The sequence below is a fragment of the Streptopelia decaocto genome, assembly GCF_964273445.1.
Source record: "Streptopelia decaocto genome assembly, chromosome: 3".
NCBI lineage: Eukaryota > Metazoa > Chordata > Aves > Columbiformes > Columbidae > Streptopelia > Streptopelia decaocto.
Genome location: NC_138656.1, coordinates 119345515 through 119365165, shown reverse-complemented (window position 1 = coordinate 119365165; position 19651 = coordinate 119345515). Strand labels below are relative to the sequence as shown.

The 19651-nt window shown below is 45.3% G+C and overlaps 1 protein-coding gene across 4 annotated transcripts in view; it reads left to right on the top strand.

The window, feature by feature from the left end:
* The first annotated feature begins 3869 nt into the window (after positions 1-3869).
* The window catches only part of EXTL3 (exostosin like glycosyltransferase 3), a 133933-nt gene continuing 118151 nt past the window's right edge, over positions 3870-19651 (top strand). For all 4 annotated transcript variants that reach the window (XR_014183715.1, XM_082049112.1, XM_082049113.1 and 1 more), the window contains exon 1: positions 3870-4354. The gene's annotated coding sequence lies outside the window, so the exon portion shown is untranslated. The remainder of the gene's footprint in view (positions 4355-19651) is intronic.

Sequence of the window (19651 nt, the reverse complement as noted above, 5' to 3'; positions counted from 1 at the left end):
CATTTCTTTTCCTCGCCCTGTGCTATGAGCAGGCAGTGTCCTCCAGCATCTTGCCAAAAGCTTTCACTGCTTTTATCAACTTAATCTCTTCTGCCATCAGGATCTGGTTCCCCTGTGCGGGATGCTGACAGTTCATTGTATTTGCTCTTTGGGTCCCAGCTGGCGCTGCACTGGGTCCAAATTTGAATTAGCATTTGGGAGGGAAACATCTTTATGTCTGTGTGTCCATTTTGACGCTACCTTTTCCTTTCCCAACATAGATATTGCCAGCGAGTGCTTCGTTTCATGTTCTAGCCCTTGCTGTGCTTTTTGGCCAGCAGTAGGGTGTATTGTTAAAATACTTCTTGTGCCCGTGGGGTCTTCAGGGTGCTTTATTTAAACGTACCGAGATGCCTTCACCTACCACTGAAATACAACTACTTATTCTGCAAAGCCTGGCAGCTGCTCTAACAGCAGGAGCAGGACCAGGCCACGGCTTTTATGACACAAAGGAGAAAAAAAAAATACCCATATCCATTAAAAACGGCAGGGAGAATGTAAATTGTCAGAATCTAATTGCCTCAAGTGGAATTTGGCCAGCATTCCAGATTAATGTTTCTTCTTTTGTGAAGCATGCTGTGGGATACCTCGTGGCCAAAAGCGGTCGGAGTCTCGGCAGGATTAAAAACGGAGCTTTGCTCTGTAGTCGTTCCATGGTGGCTGAGCGATGTCTATTATCTATTTAGCACCCACAGCACCCTGGGGCTAAGAACCGACTGAATCCTATGAAATCTGATAGGAGCGTCTGAGGTTAAAAGTGTGGTCTGAAAACATTCCATGAAGGTTGTAAAATGCGCAGATGGTCCAGCTTTGCTGCTGTCTCCTATGGAAGGGAGGAGAAAGGTTAAAAAAAGATTTACCAGAAGGTCTGCAGAAGGGAAAGGATGAAAATTTGGGGTCCTCCCCTTAGATTGTCATTCCCTTGAGAAGCGATGGATGTTTTTCTCAGGTTTATTTCAGGCCTTGGAAGCGTGCCATGGAACTGTGCATTAGCTGGCTCTGGAATGCCTTAATACCTGCTCGAAGTGACTCGGTGTAATTTATAGCAGATTGGAGACGCTGGTATGTTGGATGTGAGAAATGCTTACGAGTAACTGGAATGAGGAAGAGGGAATTTGGTGAGGAAAAGAGGTAGAGGAGGACACAAAAGGGTCATGGGCATTCACTGTACTCAGTTGCAGCTGCCAACTGTAGAGCTACTTAAAAGGTAATATAAGGGAGGTTCCCAGCACGGAATCATAGAGAGGTGTCTAAATAAGTTGTTCTGTGAGCAGTGGGACTCAGGAAAACAGTTTTTCTTAGATTCTCTCTTACCGATGATACTGAGAAGTCGGGAAAAAGTCTCCTTAACACTGTTTTCTCATTTTTTCCCTTCCCCTTCCCCTTCCCTTTCCCCTTCCCCTTCCCCAGTGTCGGCTTCTTGACTTAATTTCTTGAGCATATTGTCATTTTGTGCTGCTACTCAGCAAAAGTAGCGTAGCTCGCTCTTCATTTAGTGGAACATTCCACTTTCCCAGCTTGCAAGCCAAGCACATCCTGCTTTGCTTCATGTCCAGTCTCTACAGAGCTATTGTTTCTCTGTTAGGTTTCTGTTACGTTAGACCTAGTCTTGCTATGTTAGGCCAAGTCTTGCTACATTATGCCTTGGGGTTTCTAAAAGATTTTTGTTCCTATTATCACCTATAGCCTCTAACAGCCACCATTTCTTCTGTCCCCCCACCATGGGCCCTCACCCCATTTCCCTTTCTCACCACCCCCAAAACTCCTTCTTTTCTTTATTATAAATCTGTAGATTCTTCTTTATTGCTGCCTCCCTGGGAGCCCAAAGCACCCTCCGAATCTCAAACCTTCTTATTGCTGTTTGGGCTGCTTTCCTTTGGGAAACCAGGCTGAGAAGTGGTGGGAGGAGTAAAAAGGCTTCTCCTTGCTAGAGAAGGAGTCGGTCAACTTTCTATACCACTTATTTTCTTGTTTAAACTATTATTCATCCCGGGTTACAGACTCTGCCCATCAGGATCCACTTCTGATGCGAAAATTTTACATGTGTTCTTGGATACTGTGTATGAGAAAACAAGAACCCAGTAGCAGAAAAGGTGGAAAATGAGGATATTTGAAAATGGGAATTTTTCCGTTGGGATTTACAGACGGCAGTTGAGCAGTGGGTTTTTAGCTTGGTGGAAGGGAAACTGAAAACTCCTCTTTAGTACTGATCTGCTCTACATTAGAACAAGAAGGGTAAGTACACGGAGAAGGGAATTAAATCTCAAGGTGTCTTTGTCAAGATAATGTGTAAAGCCTTGACAGCACTATCTGAAATAAAGACTTGCCAGACTGGCTGCTGATCTGAAAGCTTGTTTTGTTTGGGGAGAAATTGTTCTCTTGTGTCCTGGAGTGCACGTTCTCTGTTTGAATTTCTTCCTCAGAGAGGTCCTGAAGGGAATTTATTGTCTCCCCATTTCCTCAAGCAGAACTCCGGGTGGAACAGCAAAACCTCAAGCCCTGGTAGAGTGGGAGCAGATGTGTGTGCTAGAACAACGTGGGTGTGTTCGATGATTCGGATGTTAATTTTGTCTTTACACTGTGCAATGCTGTCATAGTCTTTTTCTTTTTCCCTGAAAAATATAGAGGATTGTTTCTTAGAGCCTTTGAACCTGCAGTTCAGCATGTTCCCTGCTCGTGAGATTGGATTTTGTTGTTTATCAAAGGGTAGACCTGTGCCCCCCTCCTTACCCCCTGCCGTTTTTTCATCTCGCTATAAAAGTTAGTTTCTCCTTGCATTCTTCACACACATGTAAATGACTGTTAAAATGCGCAGGATGGTGGAAAAGTGGTTTCTTGCATTTTTGAAGCGCTCATGTTTTATTAAAGCTGAGGTTTCTGGAGCTTTGTGGCCACAGCAACACTGGGGTTGCCACCCTCTCCTCTCCTATGGAGATAAAACCCTGCTTTTTCCTGTGAAATTCCCTCAAAAGTTGTCAGTTTGTGTGCTCTGAGATGAGATTTGATTCCCATAGATACCAATGGCTTTCATGGGGGCCGTGGAATATAAAATTAAAGTTCATAAAAAAAAGAAGCAGCACACTGGACCTGTTTGATTTGGCTTTGCTGTGAGAAGATGTTGGCACCATTACTTGACTTTATTTTCCCATTGCTTTTCTTTTTTCTGCTTTTGTCTCAGTCACCATCTGTTGCATGGTATGTTCCATAATTGCAGCCCTAAATTTTACATAGCTGCTGTGGCTTAACAACATTTACCCGCTAATGACATTTAACACCTCCGTAGTATTTAATAGTACTTTGTCCAGAATGAGCGATAATTTGTGCTGTTAATGCAGACCTTGGTGTAATTTTGCAACAAATTCAAAGCTGTAGTGATATTTTTGTACTTGTAATATAGTTGATTTCATAACCCCTTTTGCCAGGAGTCACCTGGACGTATTTTTGAGGAGACTGGTGGGAAGTTTGCAGGCACCACAGCGGTTTGGCTGGTATGTCTGAGGTGTATCTGAGCTCTGTGAGCGCACCCGCAGCCTCACAGGGGTGCTGGGGGGCAGCTGAGGAAGGACAGGGCTAACGGGGTGTGACATGGCAGCTCCTGCAAGGCAGTGCCGCGCACCGAGGGGACAGCGGCTCCTCATGGCGGCTCCTCGGGGAGTGACAAGGAGGAGGCGACGGGGCACGTGCCCGCCTTTAGGCGGGAAAAGCGCCTTGGCGCAGCGCGCATGCGCAGTGGCATGTGGGCGGGCACTCGGAGGGGAGGGAGCAGCTGCTCCGCCCCCCGCCATCATTTAAAGGGACAGAGCTCCGCCTTCACTTCGCCGCCCTATTCCCTTCCTCGGAGCCGGGAGCGGGCGGGTGGTAACGGTGAGAGTCCTTGCTACCTTTGGGCTCTTTCTCCGGGGCACAGGTGGAGAGCTTCGCCTATTCCCGGTAGGTTCCGGAGCCAAGAGTCTCCTCCCCTGCGTTTCTGCTCCCTGCCCCTTCATCTCTTCGGCAAGCTCCGCCGCGGGTTCGGCTCTCTCCGCCCGCCTTTCGGATAAGGCCATTAAGTTCCGCCACCACTTCGGCAACTTCCGCCGGTTCGGTCGGAAATGGCCGAAGACGTGAGAGATCCAGCGGTTTAGGAGGAGAAGACCGGCCGGCTTCTCGGAACAAACCAACTGTGTCCGGACCGGGGGGGGGGAGCAGGGGACGGCGGACGGCGGGGGAGGACAAGGCAGCGGCTATGGCTCCCCCCCCAGCCACAGGCGGAGAGCGGCGCAGCGGGCGCCGGGACCGCGGCTCCGCCAGGAGGGTGAAGTGAGGGCGCCAAGAGGTAGGGTGGACCGTACCACGTACGGGGTGCGTGTGTGTGTGTGTGTGTGAGGCGGGGGTGGGGGGGAGAGCGACTCGCGGCGGTAGCACCCCCGGGGCAGCCCGTGGGGCCGAGTGAGTGGCGGGAGTGGTACAGTCCGGAGGAAGCCCCCTGAGGCGGCGGGGGGGGGGGGTGGCCTTTCCCCAGCCCGGCCGGGGTGTCCGTGAGGGGCAGATGGGGGGGTAGGTTCCCTCAGTGTTGGGGACACGGTGTTGGGGGGATGGCCCTCAGGACTGGGGACACTGGAAGGGGAGAGTGAGTGACATTGTGGGGGGCTCACAGGGCGAGCGGCACCGCGGGGTATTGGGGGGGGGTCCCATTAGCTTGGGGACCCTCATGGCGGGAGGCGCCTCCAGCCTCCCCCTGCCCGCCCTCCCTCCCGCCTTTTTCAACTCACTCTATGAGGAGCCGTGGCCGCCCCCAGACCCCCTTGTTTCGTGTCCCCGGGCTGCCCTCGGCACCTCCAGCCCTTTTGGGGGGACGTTGGGTCCCCCACGGCCGGTGCAGCCCCGTCCCTGGCTCTGAGGTGGGTCTTGAGGCCTAGTGCTTGGTTCTGCTCCCAGGGCCACCCAGACCACTGACCCCAGCTTGTCCCGTGTCCCGGAAACTTGACCAGCCCCTCAGTTTCGAGGGGTTTTCAGCATCGTGTTCCCGTCGCTTCTCTAGGGTTTTGCCTTGGGAGACGGTGAGGGCAGAAACCACAAAAGTGTCTCGGGTGTGCGTGTTAACGCTCCTGTGAATTGTTTGCTGAAGTTGAGGTTCGTGTTATTATTATTATTATCTTTTTTCCTGACTGTTTTCCCCACATGAGGTCTCTTCTTGCTCAGAAACATAGGGGTCTTTCAATCAAAAATTTTGCCGGCGTGGGGTTAATGCGTTGCTGCTGGCTACTGAACACCCCGTTATGCTGGCAGAAACACAGTTTGGAGCCTGGTGGAGCTGGAAATACTTAAAATGGTATTAAGGGTTCACAAAGATGCTGAGAAGCATTCTAGATATGCCGTTCTATTGCTGCACATGTTAAAATTCAAGTATTGTGTGTCTCATTGACTAGTTTCCCATCTCTTGTTGCTTATGTGTGTGCCTGATAAATTGCGTGTTGATATCACGATATGATCGCTTGGCAGTAACATTTCTGGGTTTCCATGCTGCAAGTCTAACGTCTGTATAAAGAAGATTAAATAAGTGTTTCCTGAAAGGGTTTGTCACATGCAGGTGATTATCTTCCAGATATTTCTGTTTTGATGGAGAAATCGATATATGTGAGACATCAAAGTCTAAAACATGTTACAAATGTATTTTGATTTGTGCTTCTATTATATTTTAGATAGCAAGGTTCTTGGAACGTGAGGTGTGCTTTGTGCATTGCCAGGTTTTATCAAGTAATGAGGAATTCTAAGCTAGTTTCTACGCAGAAGTAGCATCAGGAATGAACCACAGTGTTTTCCCCCCAACAAATCCCTTAACTTCACGTACCATCTGAGAGACACGTCATTACATGTAGCTTTATCTGTATTCACTCATGGCTTTGGGATACCTCTGCTTTTCAGTTTTTCATTCCAGAAATGGGAGTTTGCATCGGTTCAGCTCAGCATTAAGAGGTTCTGGAGCTGGAGTAGTTGGTTGTCTTCATTTGAGCCCGGTACAGCCAAATTCTTCTGGCGGCTCAGCTGTGGAACAGACAGTTCTTGAAGTTCTTGATGTCTCTTTGCAGAAGGGAAGTCCAGAGGAGCTTTCTGAAATTCTGCAGTTTTTCAAGTGAAAGCTGTTAGCTCTCATGTTTGTTTGTGTGTGAGGATGGATTTTGGCAGTTGTCAAGTCAGAGCAAAAGCAGCAAATAATGCAAACCAAGAAAAACATGAGTGTTGATTTGCCTTCGTTTAGGCTGTTTCTCAACAAAATCTGGCAAAATCAGAGAGCTGTTTGTGTGCTGTTAGAATGGGAAAGATCATCATCATCATCTTCTTCCCTTGAGTATTTGTAGCGCAGATCTCTGGGACTATTCAGCCGGGAGCTGAATGTTGTTGCATTCCCAGGGCTTGCTTGGATATGTAGAGCCAGATCCCATCTTGAGTCTGCCCTCCATGACTACTATGTCCTGAAATGCCACGATACAATCATCTTGTTTGTAGACTTTGCCGCTTTCCTCCTGGCTGTATTTGTTCCTTTTTCCTTTCAGTCTCTGCTGCTTGATTTTTTTTCTCCTCGCTCTTTAACTCCTATCGCCTCTCCCAATTCCCTTGCCCATTTTCCCGGGATATTCCACCCCCACCCCCCCTCACAATAATGATTTCACCGGGGTGGGAAATGCAGCTCACCGCTTATCCTAACTGTTTGAGGCCAAAATTACATCAGTCGAATGTGAATTGATTCCGAGTCCAGAGGCAATTTTTCTGCTTTAGAAACCCCATAAAAACACTGAAGTGGAAGGGTCCTCTGGATCCTTTCATCTTATCTCCTTATCAGCAGATAGGTTTTTCCAGTGTTTGTTGTCTCACTTCTCTACCTGTGATCTGTGCCAGATACCCCTTTTTGGGGGGCAGGAGCAGACTGTGAACACTTTGAAACAGTTCCCAATTTTGGGGTATTAACCCAGGGTGGACCTTTTCCTGAACGAATCCTAACTCAGACTGAGATTCCTGTCTCTTAACCACCCAACAAGCAAAATATGTGGGTTTTTGTGTACTTCCTTGTGAAAAAAAGCAAGTGATAGACGTATTTAGATAGGTGCCATTTCAGTACAGATAGGCACGATTCTCGTAGTTTGTGGATGGGCAGTAGGGTAGGCATTCGTGTGAGTTTTGGGAGACTTTGAGTTGTCTCATAACCTGCGCTGACACAGGCTGTGCTTGCACTTCTGTGGTTGCAATTTAGACGTATCCTCAAAAGCAAAGAGCCCATGGTTTTCTTCTTGGAGAATATTTAAAAGTACTGTTTACTGGGGATTGTCATGGTTGAGTTTGGCTCCTGCAGCTCAGCCGGCTGCTTGTCAGATGCAAATGCTGTTGGTGGATGTTGCCCAAGAAGAGGTGCAAAGCCAGTTTGAGGTTTTCGGGGTTTGTTAGGCTGGATAAAGACAGAAGCGTGTACAGCTCCGTGGCTTACAGCTAATCGATCCCTGGATTGCCTGGATTTAGGAAGCCTGGAGCGCTGGCCAACCAGGTAAATTGATGTTATTACGCAGCAGTTGCAGGGCCAGTTTTGAAGTGCAAATTGAAATCCCATTTTTGCAAGATCACTGCTGTTAGTTAATTGATGTCTGTTACCAGCAAGAGCATTTTATTATAGAGGACTGACTTATCCATCATAAATAGATTTGAAAGGACATTTTGTATCTTGACTTGCTGGACATTCCCTACAACACTATAGCAATTTAAAGCAAGTTCCAGTTTTGTTTTGTTTGTTTGTTTTAATTTATCATTTGCAGAAGAAGTTTACAATATCCAGTCTTTCATATAAGAATTGCGTAGGTGTGCTGTGCTCCATCCTCTGGCATCTGCCCTGCTAACTGCTGGCGAGTGGACATGGGTTTCTCAGGGCTATATTGACATAACCAATAACACTATAAAATGATGTGCCCCTTGCTGATCAAATTAAGTGAAATACAGAAAATCGAGACTTATAAATCACGCAAATCAATCTTTTATGTTTGTCAGGAAGGGGAGGGAATCATAGAACTCCAAACCAGCGGATAGTCTGCAGCCACTAATGGGTGTAAAGGAGTTTTATTAAGGCGTGTGTTGTAATGAGTCTCAAAATTTCTGCCCTTACAGTCAGTTTCTGAAATGGCTGAGATCTCATTGCCTGGAGTTAGGAGGGGGTGTGTTTTGTCTGCCTGTTCCCTGCCCTTCCCCTTGCCCAGGAATTTTGGTGCATTAAGAAGGTGGTTTACTTTTCTAATGCAAATGGCTTCCTGATAGTACAGGATGTTCCAAAAAGACCGACCCAATTTGAAATCACTACTGTTTTGAAGTTGGATCCATCACCCTGTGTTATAAGAACATGGGATGTACACAGGGACTTACAAAACCTTCTCAAGTTTCTTCTAGTAAATAAATGCTACTAACATTTCCCACTGCACAAGTAACATTTTTATTTCCTTTTTAATGTACTGTTTTCAGCTGGTTGGCTTTTTATCTGTCTTGTTTCATAAAATGTTTTCTTTTATGATTCAAAATACTTGCAGATATCTTCTTAGCTGACTTTCTTCTCAGGATAGTGGCAGTGCATGTAGTCTGAGGTTTGTTTCCATTCCTGTTGCATTTTGGGGCGGGTGTTGCTGTGCTAAGTGTATATTCTGACATCTGACTCTGTAGGATGAGCTTTCTTACTGTTTTGCGCCAGCCCTTCTATGTCACATGTAAGGATTGTGGAGCTATATAGTAATCTCAAATCTATGCCAGTGTATTGGTGATGTATATATTCATTTGGAAGTGAAATATATTTATTTGAATGCCAAAATGCCATGGAGAGGGAAATAAATTGCTCTATGGATGTGTAGTGTTCCTTAACGAACACTTCTTGACAGGTTGAGTACTTTCTAGTTCTGGTCAAACAGATGAGGAGTTCAAGTTCGGCAACTTAATGTGGAAATTGGGTCTTCTGCTTATATAAAGGCAGTACAATTAAAAACATTTATGTTGTCCTATCAATGTGAAGATAAGCTTTTTCTTTTCCCTCTCCTATATGTACCCCACCTTCTGCGTCCAAACTTGAACGTGATGGAATTAAACACGTCACTGAATGCAGGAAAGACTTCTTCATCTTTTCCTCACTTGATTAAATGCCTCCGCATCATATGTAGCGCAGGAGCATGCTGGGATGAAATTTGTACACGTCTTTTAGCGTTTCTATTACGGGCGTAAGGAAGTAATTATACTGCAGATCTGCTCTGTGTAGGCACTTAGTGGGAAGCGATGTGTTCTGGATTGTGTTGGTGTTGAGTGGAGTGTGTGCTGTGGAGTACCACTGACATGTAGATGATGCCTGGAAAAGGTTGGCATGAAAGCTTTGGGGCTTGTGACAAGAAGAGCTGCCAAACAAGCGGGGAGCCTTGGAGCTAAGAGCTGAGCCTAAATATATAGAGAGCTGGTGGGAGCCTCTGCGCTGTGGATTTCTTCTAAGGGGGTCTGTAAGGTCTAAGCAAAGTGGTTGTGAATTTGGTATTGGGAGCGTTTCTGTCTGCAGGGTAAGTAAGGGCCTGCAAATAAAATAGTTTGGAAACCTTTGATGGAAGTGGAATAGTAATATCAAAGCTGTGATGAGTAACCAGCAGGTGGGCAGAAGGCAGGACGGTGTGATCCTGTCTTTCTCATTTAGAGGTAATTCGCTGGCCAGAGATAACAAGTGGTACAGGAATCCAGTGACTCCCAGAATTGCCTTGTACATTTATGTCAGTGAATAGGTTAAGTTCATTCTCAGATTATTAATAAAGATAGCAGACTTATAGCAACTGGGAAGGAAAAAAAAACCAACCCAACCCATGCATTGTTTAGGGAAGATATTTCTTTCCTCAGGCATCTCTCCTGGGAAGACCTTGGTACTTGTAAATGAGTGTACCGCCTACCTTGTGTACCTTCATTTTAATGTGGGGGTTGAGGAGGAGCCAGCTATCGGAAAACTAGCCAGAGATGGATGCATTGGAAACTTGCCACTAATTACTGTGGCGTCTGACAATTAGCTCTTGTTAAGCCTTTCCTTGCAAGTTCTCAACCGTGCATCAGGAAACATCAAGGACCTGGAGAAAGGCAAGAGCTGCCCTTGTAATGATCTTGTAAACCAAAAAAACGTTCTGGGTGGTTGTTGTTTCATTGATCTTACTAAAAGCGGAACGTAGAGTTGGTTCTGACGTGGTTCCTTTCTAGCAGAGCGCGCAGGATTTGGTGCACCCAGAAGATCTTTGATATTTTTTTTTGCTATTGAGCTCTGTCGTGATCTGCAGATCTCTTACACCTCTCATCTATAAAACAGGTTGGAGGCTATGTTACTTCACGGCAAAGCTGTAAATCAGTAACATCTGCAAAGTGTTGTTGTTGACATTGATCTTGGAATTCTTAACAAAAAATAAGATTTAATTAAAATAGTAACAATAAAAAGACTCAAAGCTTGGAGCTGGTTTCTCACATTTGCCTCCAGGGTCTTCTGACTTTGTTTTTACTTTGTGGCAGTGATGAATAGCACTGAGCCTTTTGCGAGTGTCTCAAGGGTGCAGTTAGTCAGTAGTAGCGATGGAACTGGAGCTGGCAGGTATCTCAAGGCTTTTGTACAGAAATAATTTCTCCCCCACCCCTCCGGAAGCAGACCTGCTCTTTCCCTGGAAATGACTTTTACATTGCTGGGACAATGATGATTTTGATTAGAAAGGCCAAGCAATGCAATTATTTCTTCCTTGTCAAAGGAGCTGTCGGGGAAGATGTTTTTGCATCAGTTGAATGTCTGTCTTACTGAGCTTCGTTTCAGACAAGATTTCTCAGGCAGCAAGGCCCAGAGCATCTTCCGGAGTAGTTTATACAAGTATGACCCGGGCTTTGCACCGACTTGCATGTCTGTATAATTCCATTGACTTGGAAGGAGTGACATGTAATCTCTAGACGGATCTCGAGTCTGTTTTAATATGCATCTCTGATCTGTAATACATGCGCAGTCACGGCGATCCTTTTGGTTACCACTGAAAGCAGCTATATCTGGGACAGAAAGTGGCAGCTGTTTGACAAACGTAATGGAGTAGGTATTATAAAAAGAATGAAAGTGAATTTCCTCTCCTTAAAACTGATTAAAGCAAAAGCAGCATTGCCAATGTTCCTTGTGAGCTTAATGCTGCTTTGCAGAGGTGTCTCTCTTGGACCATTTGCTGTCCCTGTGCCTATTCTTAGCCTGTTTACCGAAAGCGGTGTTGTGCGTATCGAGGGAGCGCTGTTAACTCATACTGCATACGGACTATTTGTATTTTTACATGGAGCTTTTTGGGGAGGGAGGGGATTATACCCGTGCTCTTCTGTCACCTTCCCCTGCTTCCATGCTTTATAAATTTTTAGGAAACGGAGGTTCATGTTTCTCTATTATCTGAACATATCGCAGCGTTTCTGGGATGTAGGGAAGTCCTGCCCTGTACTTGTTGACATGAACCTTTGGAGCTGGGATTCATGACATGGTCGAACTGATTCCATAGCTTGCTGTGGGACGGGTGGCCTTGGTCCCCCTCCCTCTCTCAGAAACTGCCTGTGAATTTTTTGGGGGGAGGTAGGAAGTTCCTTTAGCTTCGGGGACGATGTTGCCAGACACCCCTTCTCCTCTTCTCTTACTGATATTTTACTGTCTTAATGATCCTGCATTAAGATATTCCCTTCCTCAGTCTAACCTGGCTCTCCCAAGATGTGAGACACGAGCATTGGCAGTGCCGAGGAGGAGACCTGCTCACTTGGCAGGGGACAGGGAGAATCTCTGTGTTTTAATATTTTTATCCAGCTCCGGTACTCTGAATTTTGCTGCCCCAAAGCTGTGAGTGATAGATGCCTGGCAGGAGCTGACCTGTTTCTGCTACTCACAAGGCAAAGCAAGAGGCAGAGCAATGAGAAGCTGGACTTGCTGCTGCTTTGCAGCTGGAGGGGATGGTTGGGAAGGGGAGGACGGTGTCTTTATGGTCTTGTCCCCTTCCCCTGGCAGCGACAGGAGTGGCTGAGCATTGTGAGGCTTGGGCAGACATAGAATAGGTAATGGGATGGTGACAGAGCTGCTGTGCCATGTCAGAGGGCTGCTCCAGTGCTCGTTTATCTTCATCGGAAATCTAGAGCCTCCTCAGGACCAACGAGGATAATTTAATGAAGCAGGGGGACTTGTTATAAATGAATGCGCTGACTGGACAAGAATAGTTGGCTGTTGTATGTGACTGCGAAGGTCCCTAGAAGAGGATGTTCATTTTTCAATTCTCACGTGCTGCTGGGGGAAGTCGAGGGTTGTGCTGACACTCGCAGTTCCTGTTAATGGGGACTGGAGTTGCGCTGAAAGAAGAAAATCCCCCGTTTTGAAGACTGCTTGGCAGGGAGACAACTGGAAAGATGTGGTTTTGGTACAAAGCTTTTCAGACTTTGGTGCTTCCTTTTATTGCCTGACTTTTTATTCTGAGGCCTTCTCACTATGACTTCTGCTCTTCCGTTATGAGAAGTGAAATTAATAATCTCCCTGATATCCCATACATGGGAAGGAATGTCTTTGTTTTGGCCCAAGTTTAACTGCAAATGAGATCTGTTTTGCGAACCATGTTATGCAAAAGCAAAGGAAGAGGAAACAAACAGTTGTGTAGCCTACTCACTTTGAAACGCAGTTTTAATGCATCTTTGGTAGTCATATCATTATCTAGCTTGCTATGTGATCCTTGGGATTATTACTCTTTCCAAGTAATAACTTGAGCAGTAAAGATAACTTGTTAAATTGAAAAAAAGACTTGGCATATGTTGTTTTTGGTATTGCATTTTAGTAATTGTTTGTGATGACCTTTTGGAATCTCGGAGAGGAAATTTGTTTACTTGACTTTCTCCCAGGCTCCTGGCTATCTTGATATAGAGCAGAATTGAGCTGTTTGGGTTTTTTTTTTTTTGGTTTTAATTACATTCTGACAGCAAAGCCTGTTCTTCTGTGTGCGTTACACTTTTGGCTTTTTTAAAGGTTAAGCTGTCTTTAATAAGACTTCCACTGATGTAGTTTTCTGAAAGTTTGAGGTGTTGTGGTTTTTTTTTTTTTTTATATAGACAGTATTGCTTGTCCTTGGTGTTATATCAAAATAATGTTTTTCGAATTTTTAATCTAAGGAGAAAATTCTCACAGTATTCTTGAATGTCTAGAGGCATGATGATGAAAGGGCTGTGGTTTGGTGGATTTTGTTTGGGGTTTTGGTTTGGGTTTGTTTTTTTTCTTTCAGCTTAAGAGGTTGTAATGCGCTTAGGTCATAGAACCTTACCAGGTTTAGAGCAAAAAAAAACCCTCCACACAAACTGCTCTTCTCGGGGCTGAGACCAATGGTTCTTCCTTTCACCCTTTTGAAAAGTCTCTTCTGACATCCTTCCTCTTTCATCTCTAAAATTTGACAACTCTTGAGCTCGAAGGGTCTGAAAAACAGATTGTGTGAAACTTCTCAGATCAGCTCGGTGTTTGAGTTTTCACATGAGAGCCCATTGCACCGTGTGTTTTCCGAAGCCGTACTTGGAGAGGCTGGTCCTTCCAATACACCAAAGCTCCGCGAAACAGAGGTCAAAGAGCAGGTGCTGCAAAGTTAGGGTTCTGCCAAGTGTTGAGAAACAAACTTGCTCTGACTGAGATCTGCATCTCCCGAGGGAAAAATGAGTCTCCAAAATGAGTGTCCAAGCTGGAACAAGAGAACAGACACTGAAAATACCTCCAGTCTGCAGCTGGTTCTTTCCTGCCTCTCAGTCTGCTCTACCAAGGCACTGTGGTTTCTAGAAGGCCTGAAATGCTGGAGTTATTTATATATAGATGACAGAAATGAGTGGAGGGATCAAATAGGACCCAACCACGTGTCTCCTTAGATCCACATGGAACGGGAGCTGGGTGAGCAGAAGCATGTGTGATTTCAACCCCCTAGTCAGGCTGGTTTTTGCACATGGTTCCTTTCGGGCTTTTCATCCTTGGATCTGAATAGTCAGACCTGAGGGGCACTCTGTATTTCCTGCTAAATTCTAGATAAGATCTGCTACTGTTTGAACTTGCAAAGCAGTTTAGGTGTGTGCTTCCCTGCTTGCAGGGCTCTTGTGAAGAGTTTGATCCACCCCTTCGTTTTGTTGAGCCTATTAGGAATGAATGATGTTCCTCAAGCTGTGAAGACAAGCATGGTTTAGCTTTAAAAAAAATCAGCCTTCCCCTGCCCCCCCAAAAAAGAGATGATGTAATGCACAAGCCCCATGTTTAAACAGTAGCTAATTTGCCAGGGGATAAACCAGAGTTAAATCTGTCAGGCTTTCTAATTCCCAGATTCAGCAGAGCTTTGTTCTTTGTGCTTTTAAATGCAGGATACAAATGTGTGTCCACTGCTGTCAATGTGATTTCCTTCAGCTTCTGTAGCTAAAGAGTTTGTCCAGGGGCAAGAGAAAATATTGCTATAAACCTTGATATGTATCTTTTTGTTTTTAATTTTTATTCTGCAACTGAATTAAAACCCAAACTATCCCTTTGGTGAGCTGCAGCTCTGCAAAACAGAGTTTCTTCTGGATTTGGATCTTGTGTTTCTGACGGCGCCTTCCTTTGGCCAGGCAAGACGAGCTCCTCGCACGGTCCCAGGGACGCTGCTGGGTGGGAAGCTCCACGCTCTGCAGCTGCTTTGGGCTGTCTTCCTGGTGTTTGGACTCTCATCTCCCAGACAGTTATGTACAAAACAAGGAACACTTAGTTTTCACTCGTGTAGTTTTATTTTTTATGAGCAGCTTTCTCTGCTGGTGGCAGCTCTGACCCGTGTAATGCTTCATGTCTGCTGACAGCAGGGGACTTACTGTGGTTGGTTGTGAAAGAGAGAGGTTTGTATCAATGCTTTCCCCCCGCCCCCGCCTTGGGATGCTCTGTTTGTTGGGATTTTTCACTGACCTATTCCTTTAATCTGCAATTTTGGCATCATTTCCCAGGGCTCATGTGTACCGAGAACTTTGCCAACTAGCAGGATGAACCAGCACTTGCAACGGGGTTAGACAGATCCAGAAGCTGTAGGATCAGCCTGCAACCACAGAGGAGGGGAGACGATGCTATTGTAAGAAAATGAGGTGGCAGTTTAAGGAATTGTTTCTATTTTCTCTATCTTTGAGTACTGAAAAAAGGAAAAAAATGTCAGTCTTCTAACTTGGAGCAGCTTCATGTGAAAGTTGACACCTATTTCTTTGCGATGTCATTAACCAACTTGGCATGCCGGGTGGTCTCAGCAATTTTTTTTCCTCTAAACAGTGCAGGCAGAAAACTCCGAGAGCGAGTTGTGCTGATGCTGCGCTTGGTCTGGAGATGTTGCTCTGGAAAACAGTTCCTTTGGGAGGGATGACATCTGTGAAGAGACGTTGCTGACTCACAGCACCGATATCTGCTGGGCTGTGCTTGTTTTAAACAACTGGATTTTAGAAGCTTATAAAAATTGCAGAAAGGAGTGGGAAGCTGAGAGGCTGCTCTGCAATTGATGGTTTCTTAATTTTCCCATGGTTTCTGCTGAAAACTCAGAGCGAGAGCGGTGGGCCGGTTTCAATTTGTGACGAAGTTGTACTTAATCTGTTCTGTTTATTATTACTAGATTCCTCACGCTCTGCTTGCTGACTTGACTTCCTCCTCTTTGGCATTATTTTCACATAAATCCTTTTCCTCAGGATTTCCTTGTGCTCTTCCAGCTGTGGCACAGCTGTGAAGATAGCAACAGACACAAAGAGCTCTCAGGAACGGCGCACAGATGCCCGGTTTTGCGATGGAGACTGGATTTAGCTCCTCGTATGGGCTGTACTGCCCTATAGCTGGTGATAGGGATGTGTTGAGAAATTGTGGGCTGGTGTGGACAACGAGCCTCTTGTTTGATCGCCTTAGCAACCCTGAAAGAGATGTTCTCCCTTGCACATGGTGTAGTTTGCAGGAAGGCTGGTTGTTTCTCGTGAAGCAGGCCTGGTTTGGAGACCCGATCTCAGGAGACACTGGTCCTTCTATTCCCTCAACCCCTTTTTTTTTTTTGACAACAGGATGTCTCCAGCCAGAAGAAGTTTGCAGTTATTTAGTGGCAAGTGTTTGTCCCCCAAATACCGAACATGTCCTGTCTGTCATCCTTTGATATATGCGCTCCTGTGGGCACGATGCACTGATTTTAACTAAATTGTACTCTTTACTGAATATTTGTCTAATATTGACTTAGTCTGTGGCATGAGCTGACTAAGCTGAAATTAATGGTGTAATTTTAGCTTGTTTGGCATGCGTGTATTGGCAGTTTCATTGCAGATGGTAGAGGAAATTAAGATCTTACCTTGACTCGATCTTGAGGGGAGGAAAGAGAAGCCTCAGGCTTACCATGGCAGTAAGGAAAGACTTGGCAGAGACGTGGGGGGGGAGTGTTTGTAAAGATGTTATTTGGGGGTGATAAAAACTCTTCCTAATGAGTGAGGTCTTAAGACAAAATTGAGGAGTTGTTCTTAATTGTCTCGAAATGATCTCCTGCGTTCTGGTCCATTGCCATACCCCTGGGATAATTTTTCTTAATCTGTTGATCCAAAAAATATGAGATAATCTGGCTGGCTCAGGTTTCTGCAGAGATCAGCAGACACAGGGCTGGTATCTGCTGGCTTTACGTGTTCTCTGGATACTTTACCCTCTGCGGAGATGAGGGTATCTAGATAGAGAACGTGGCATCTCCTTTCCTTGGGTTGAGGAGATGTGGACAACTCCACGTGTTTTTGAGATGGTTCTCCAAAATGACAAAGCACTGGTGCCTCCAGGCAAACAAATGGAGACACAAAAACACGTCTGAAGTTTGAAGAGTCTTCTGAGTGAGCCGATGGCAGAAATGGAGCCAAAACGCGCAACGTTCCACTGTGCAGCGTGTCCTTCAAACTGCTGGGAAGCTTGTGGGTTTTGGGACCCAAAATAATGAATCTTGAGACCCAAAATAATAAACATTCAACTTCAGGACATGTCCTGCTTGAGTGACTGCAGGCATCTCACTGCTGGTACTGTGAATTTGGTGACAGCTTATGTAAATTGTGAGCTCATGACTTGGGTTTTTTTGAAGACGCCTTGTATTTTCTTCACCCTTTCTCCATCTTTTTGCTGCAGTTTTGATGCAGGCAGTAAGATCTCCATTGTAGCTTTCAGCTTCGTGGGAGCTTTATCCCTACAATTGATGAGTTCCAAGCTGATCTTCAGTAGCTCAGGGAGAAACATAATGCAGCAAATTCTTTATATGCTAAAATATTTATCATATTACTGTAAAAGCCATTGGTGACAATGAAGGCTCAGTACGATATGGTCCTGAATCCTTCCAAAGATGGTTCTGTCATCAGTTTCTTTTGAGACCAGTGTCTCTTAAAGTATCTGGAACAACTTATCCGTGGAACGTGCTTTTTGAGGTGGGTGCTCAGATCCTCCAAAGGTCACTAAATAGCTGTTACATTGTCTCTGAAAGTTACCAGCTCCATTTAGTTTTGTTGTGTGTGCTCTCATAGGCAGGCATGCAGGGTAGAGCAGGAAAGGAGCCTTAATTTAACTTTGTACTTTTAAACTTGATTTAAGTAATTTGCAGAGTTGTATAATAAAATCTCCATGATCTTATTTCTGTGAATATTATAGTAATCTAGAATAGTTATTAATGCTGAAGGGCATTTTTTTGCTCTGACACATGTAGGAGTGAATTACTTGTTGCCTAACATGATTTGGAAAGAGAGCAATGAAAAGGCTTCTCTTGGCAATGAGGTGGGCTGTGATTTGCCTTCCTCTGAATCACCAAATGAAATATCATTTGGCAAGTGGACTCGGGACCGCGAGGAACCTCTCAAACCATTTTCACAGGTGCACAGCGGTGGTGCGTGACTGTTCTCTGGTGCAGGGCCCTGAATGGTGTAGGATAGATGAGTATTTGCTGGTAGTTTTAGCATCTGGCTGGGATAAGTTGTTCAGCCAGTTGATACCCAATTCCTTCTTATAATGATACATCTTTAAGCGACAGTTAACTGATTGGATGCTGAGGAGCATTTTGGAATCTGGCCTTGCAAATACAGCTTGTTAATTGAAGCTTTGCTCGCTGTCAAGGCTGCCTCTTAAAGTTCTGCTGTCTGTCCTAACAATATTCCAGTCTCTCTGGCTTCTCGTTCTTCTGCAGATGAAGCGCTGACTGCACTTTGCCTCTGATCCTCACTTCGTTAGACAGGGACCGCGGTTCGTCTGCCAAGCGGCTGCTGGCACGCACATTTGTCACCTGTGGCCGCTCCTCTTGCTCTTTCCTCCTCGTACTGAGAGTTTCGCTAATTGGAAGTGAACATTCAAGGGGCTGCGTCTGTTGTTCGGCGTCACGAGCGAGCTCTTTGCCTGAGTGCGCGTTTCAGGCAGCTGCACGAGGTTCAAGAGCTTTGTCTGTCGTGATCAGACAGATCTCTAGATAATCTAGCAAATCTCTTGATTATGAGGTGGAAAATAATATGCTTTGATTTACAGATGTTGCTGCACAAAAAGGGCTTCTGTGAATTCTCTGAATGGCAATATCTGAGTGTGTTTGGCATCCTCAGTTTCTGAGCACATACGTTTTCTGAACATATCCTGAATTTCTGCATACTTTTCCGGAAAGACTATGCAGCTACTTGCACATATGACATGGACAGCTGTTTTACAGATAAGCAGGTCATTAATAAATTTTCAGTAGCATGTTAAGCCAAGTTGAAGGGTTACATTGGGTCAAGAATCCCTGAAGTTTACGGTGAAAAAGACAAAGGATGATAGAGGCTGTGGTCTTATGTCTGATTTTACAGGCAAGGTTGAAGAAGGGAAGGGCTTGAAGCATATTTTGAATGAAATCCTCTAAACACCTTTTCCTTCTCTTCCTTAGGAAGTTGTAGACAAACTTGGAACCTTTTTCAGGTGTCTGGTACCTCTGTGAGTGATGGAGGGGGACAAGAGCTGCACCAGACATGCATATCTTGCATCTACAGCTCCTGGTGGCTGTTTTGGTGAGGGTGCACCGGCAGCAGGAGTGTTATGGGTATTTGTGAAGGGTACTGAAGCATTTTCTCCTTTGGGGCACAGAAATTCTCTTGGTTACAGACTGACAGATAGGCGGAAGTTTAGGAAACATTTTCACAACCCCTGGTAGTTGTGGTAAGCTGGAAAAAAGCCATCCTGTGGTCTGTCTCTCCTGGCTGTGTGGTAGACCAGACTGGGAAGTGAACAGATTGAATCTAAGCTTGCTTCTTGTTTGCAAGGTTAGTTGTAACCTCAGTCCGATGTGCAGCCACACCGTGCTTTCGCTGGGACAAGGAGAGACAGTAGGAGGGTAAAAATACTCTGGTTTTGACGAACTAATGAATTTATGGTGTTAGCTTCTTTGCTATTGAAGATGAGGGCAGAACTCGAGTGGGAGGCATTTAGGTTGTGACTCTTTTGTACAGATGTAGTTGTCTACAGATTGTGGTTTGGGTTTGTTTTTCTTCCTCCGAGGTCTGCTTTATAGTCAGCGGAGAAAAACAACCATTTCTGTAGCACAGTTCATCTTGTCCTGAGTAACCATCTTGAACCAATCAAGTTTTATGTGCCCCA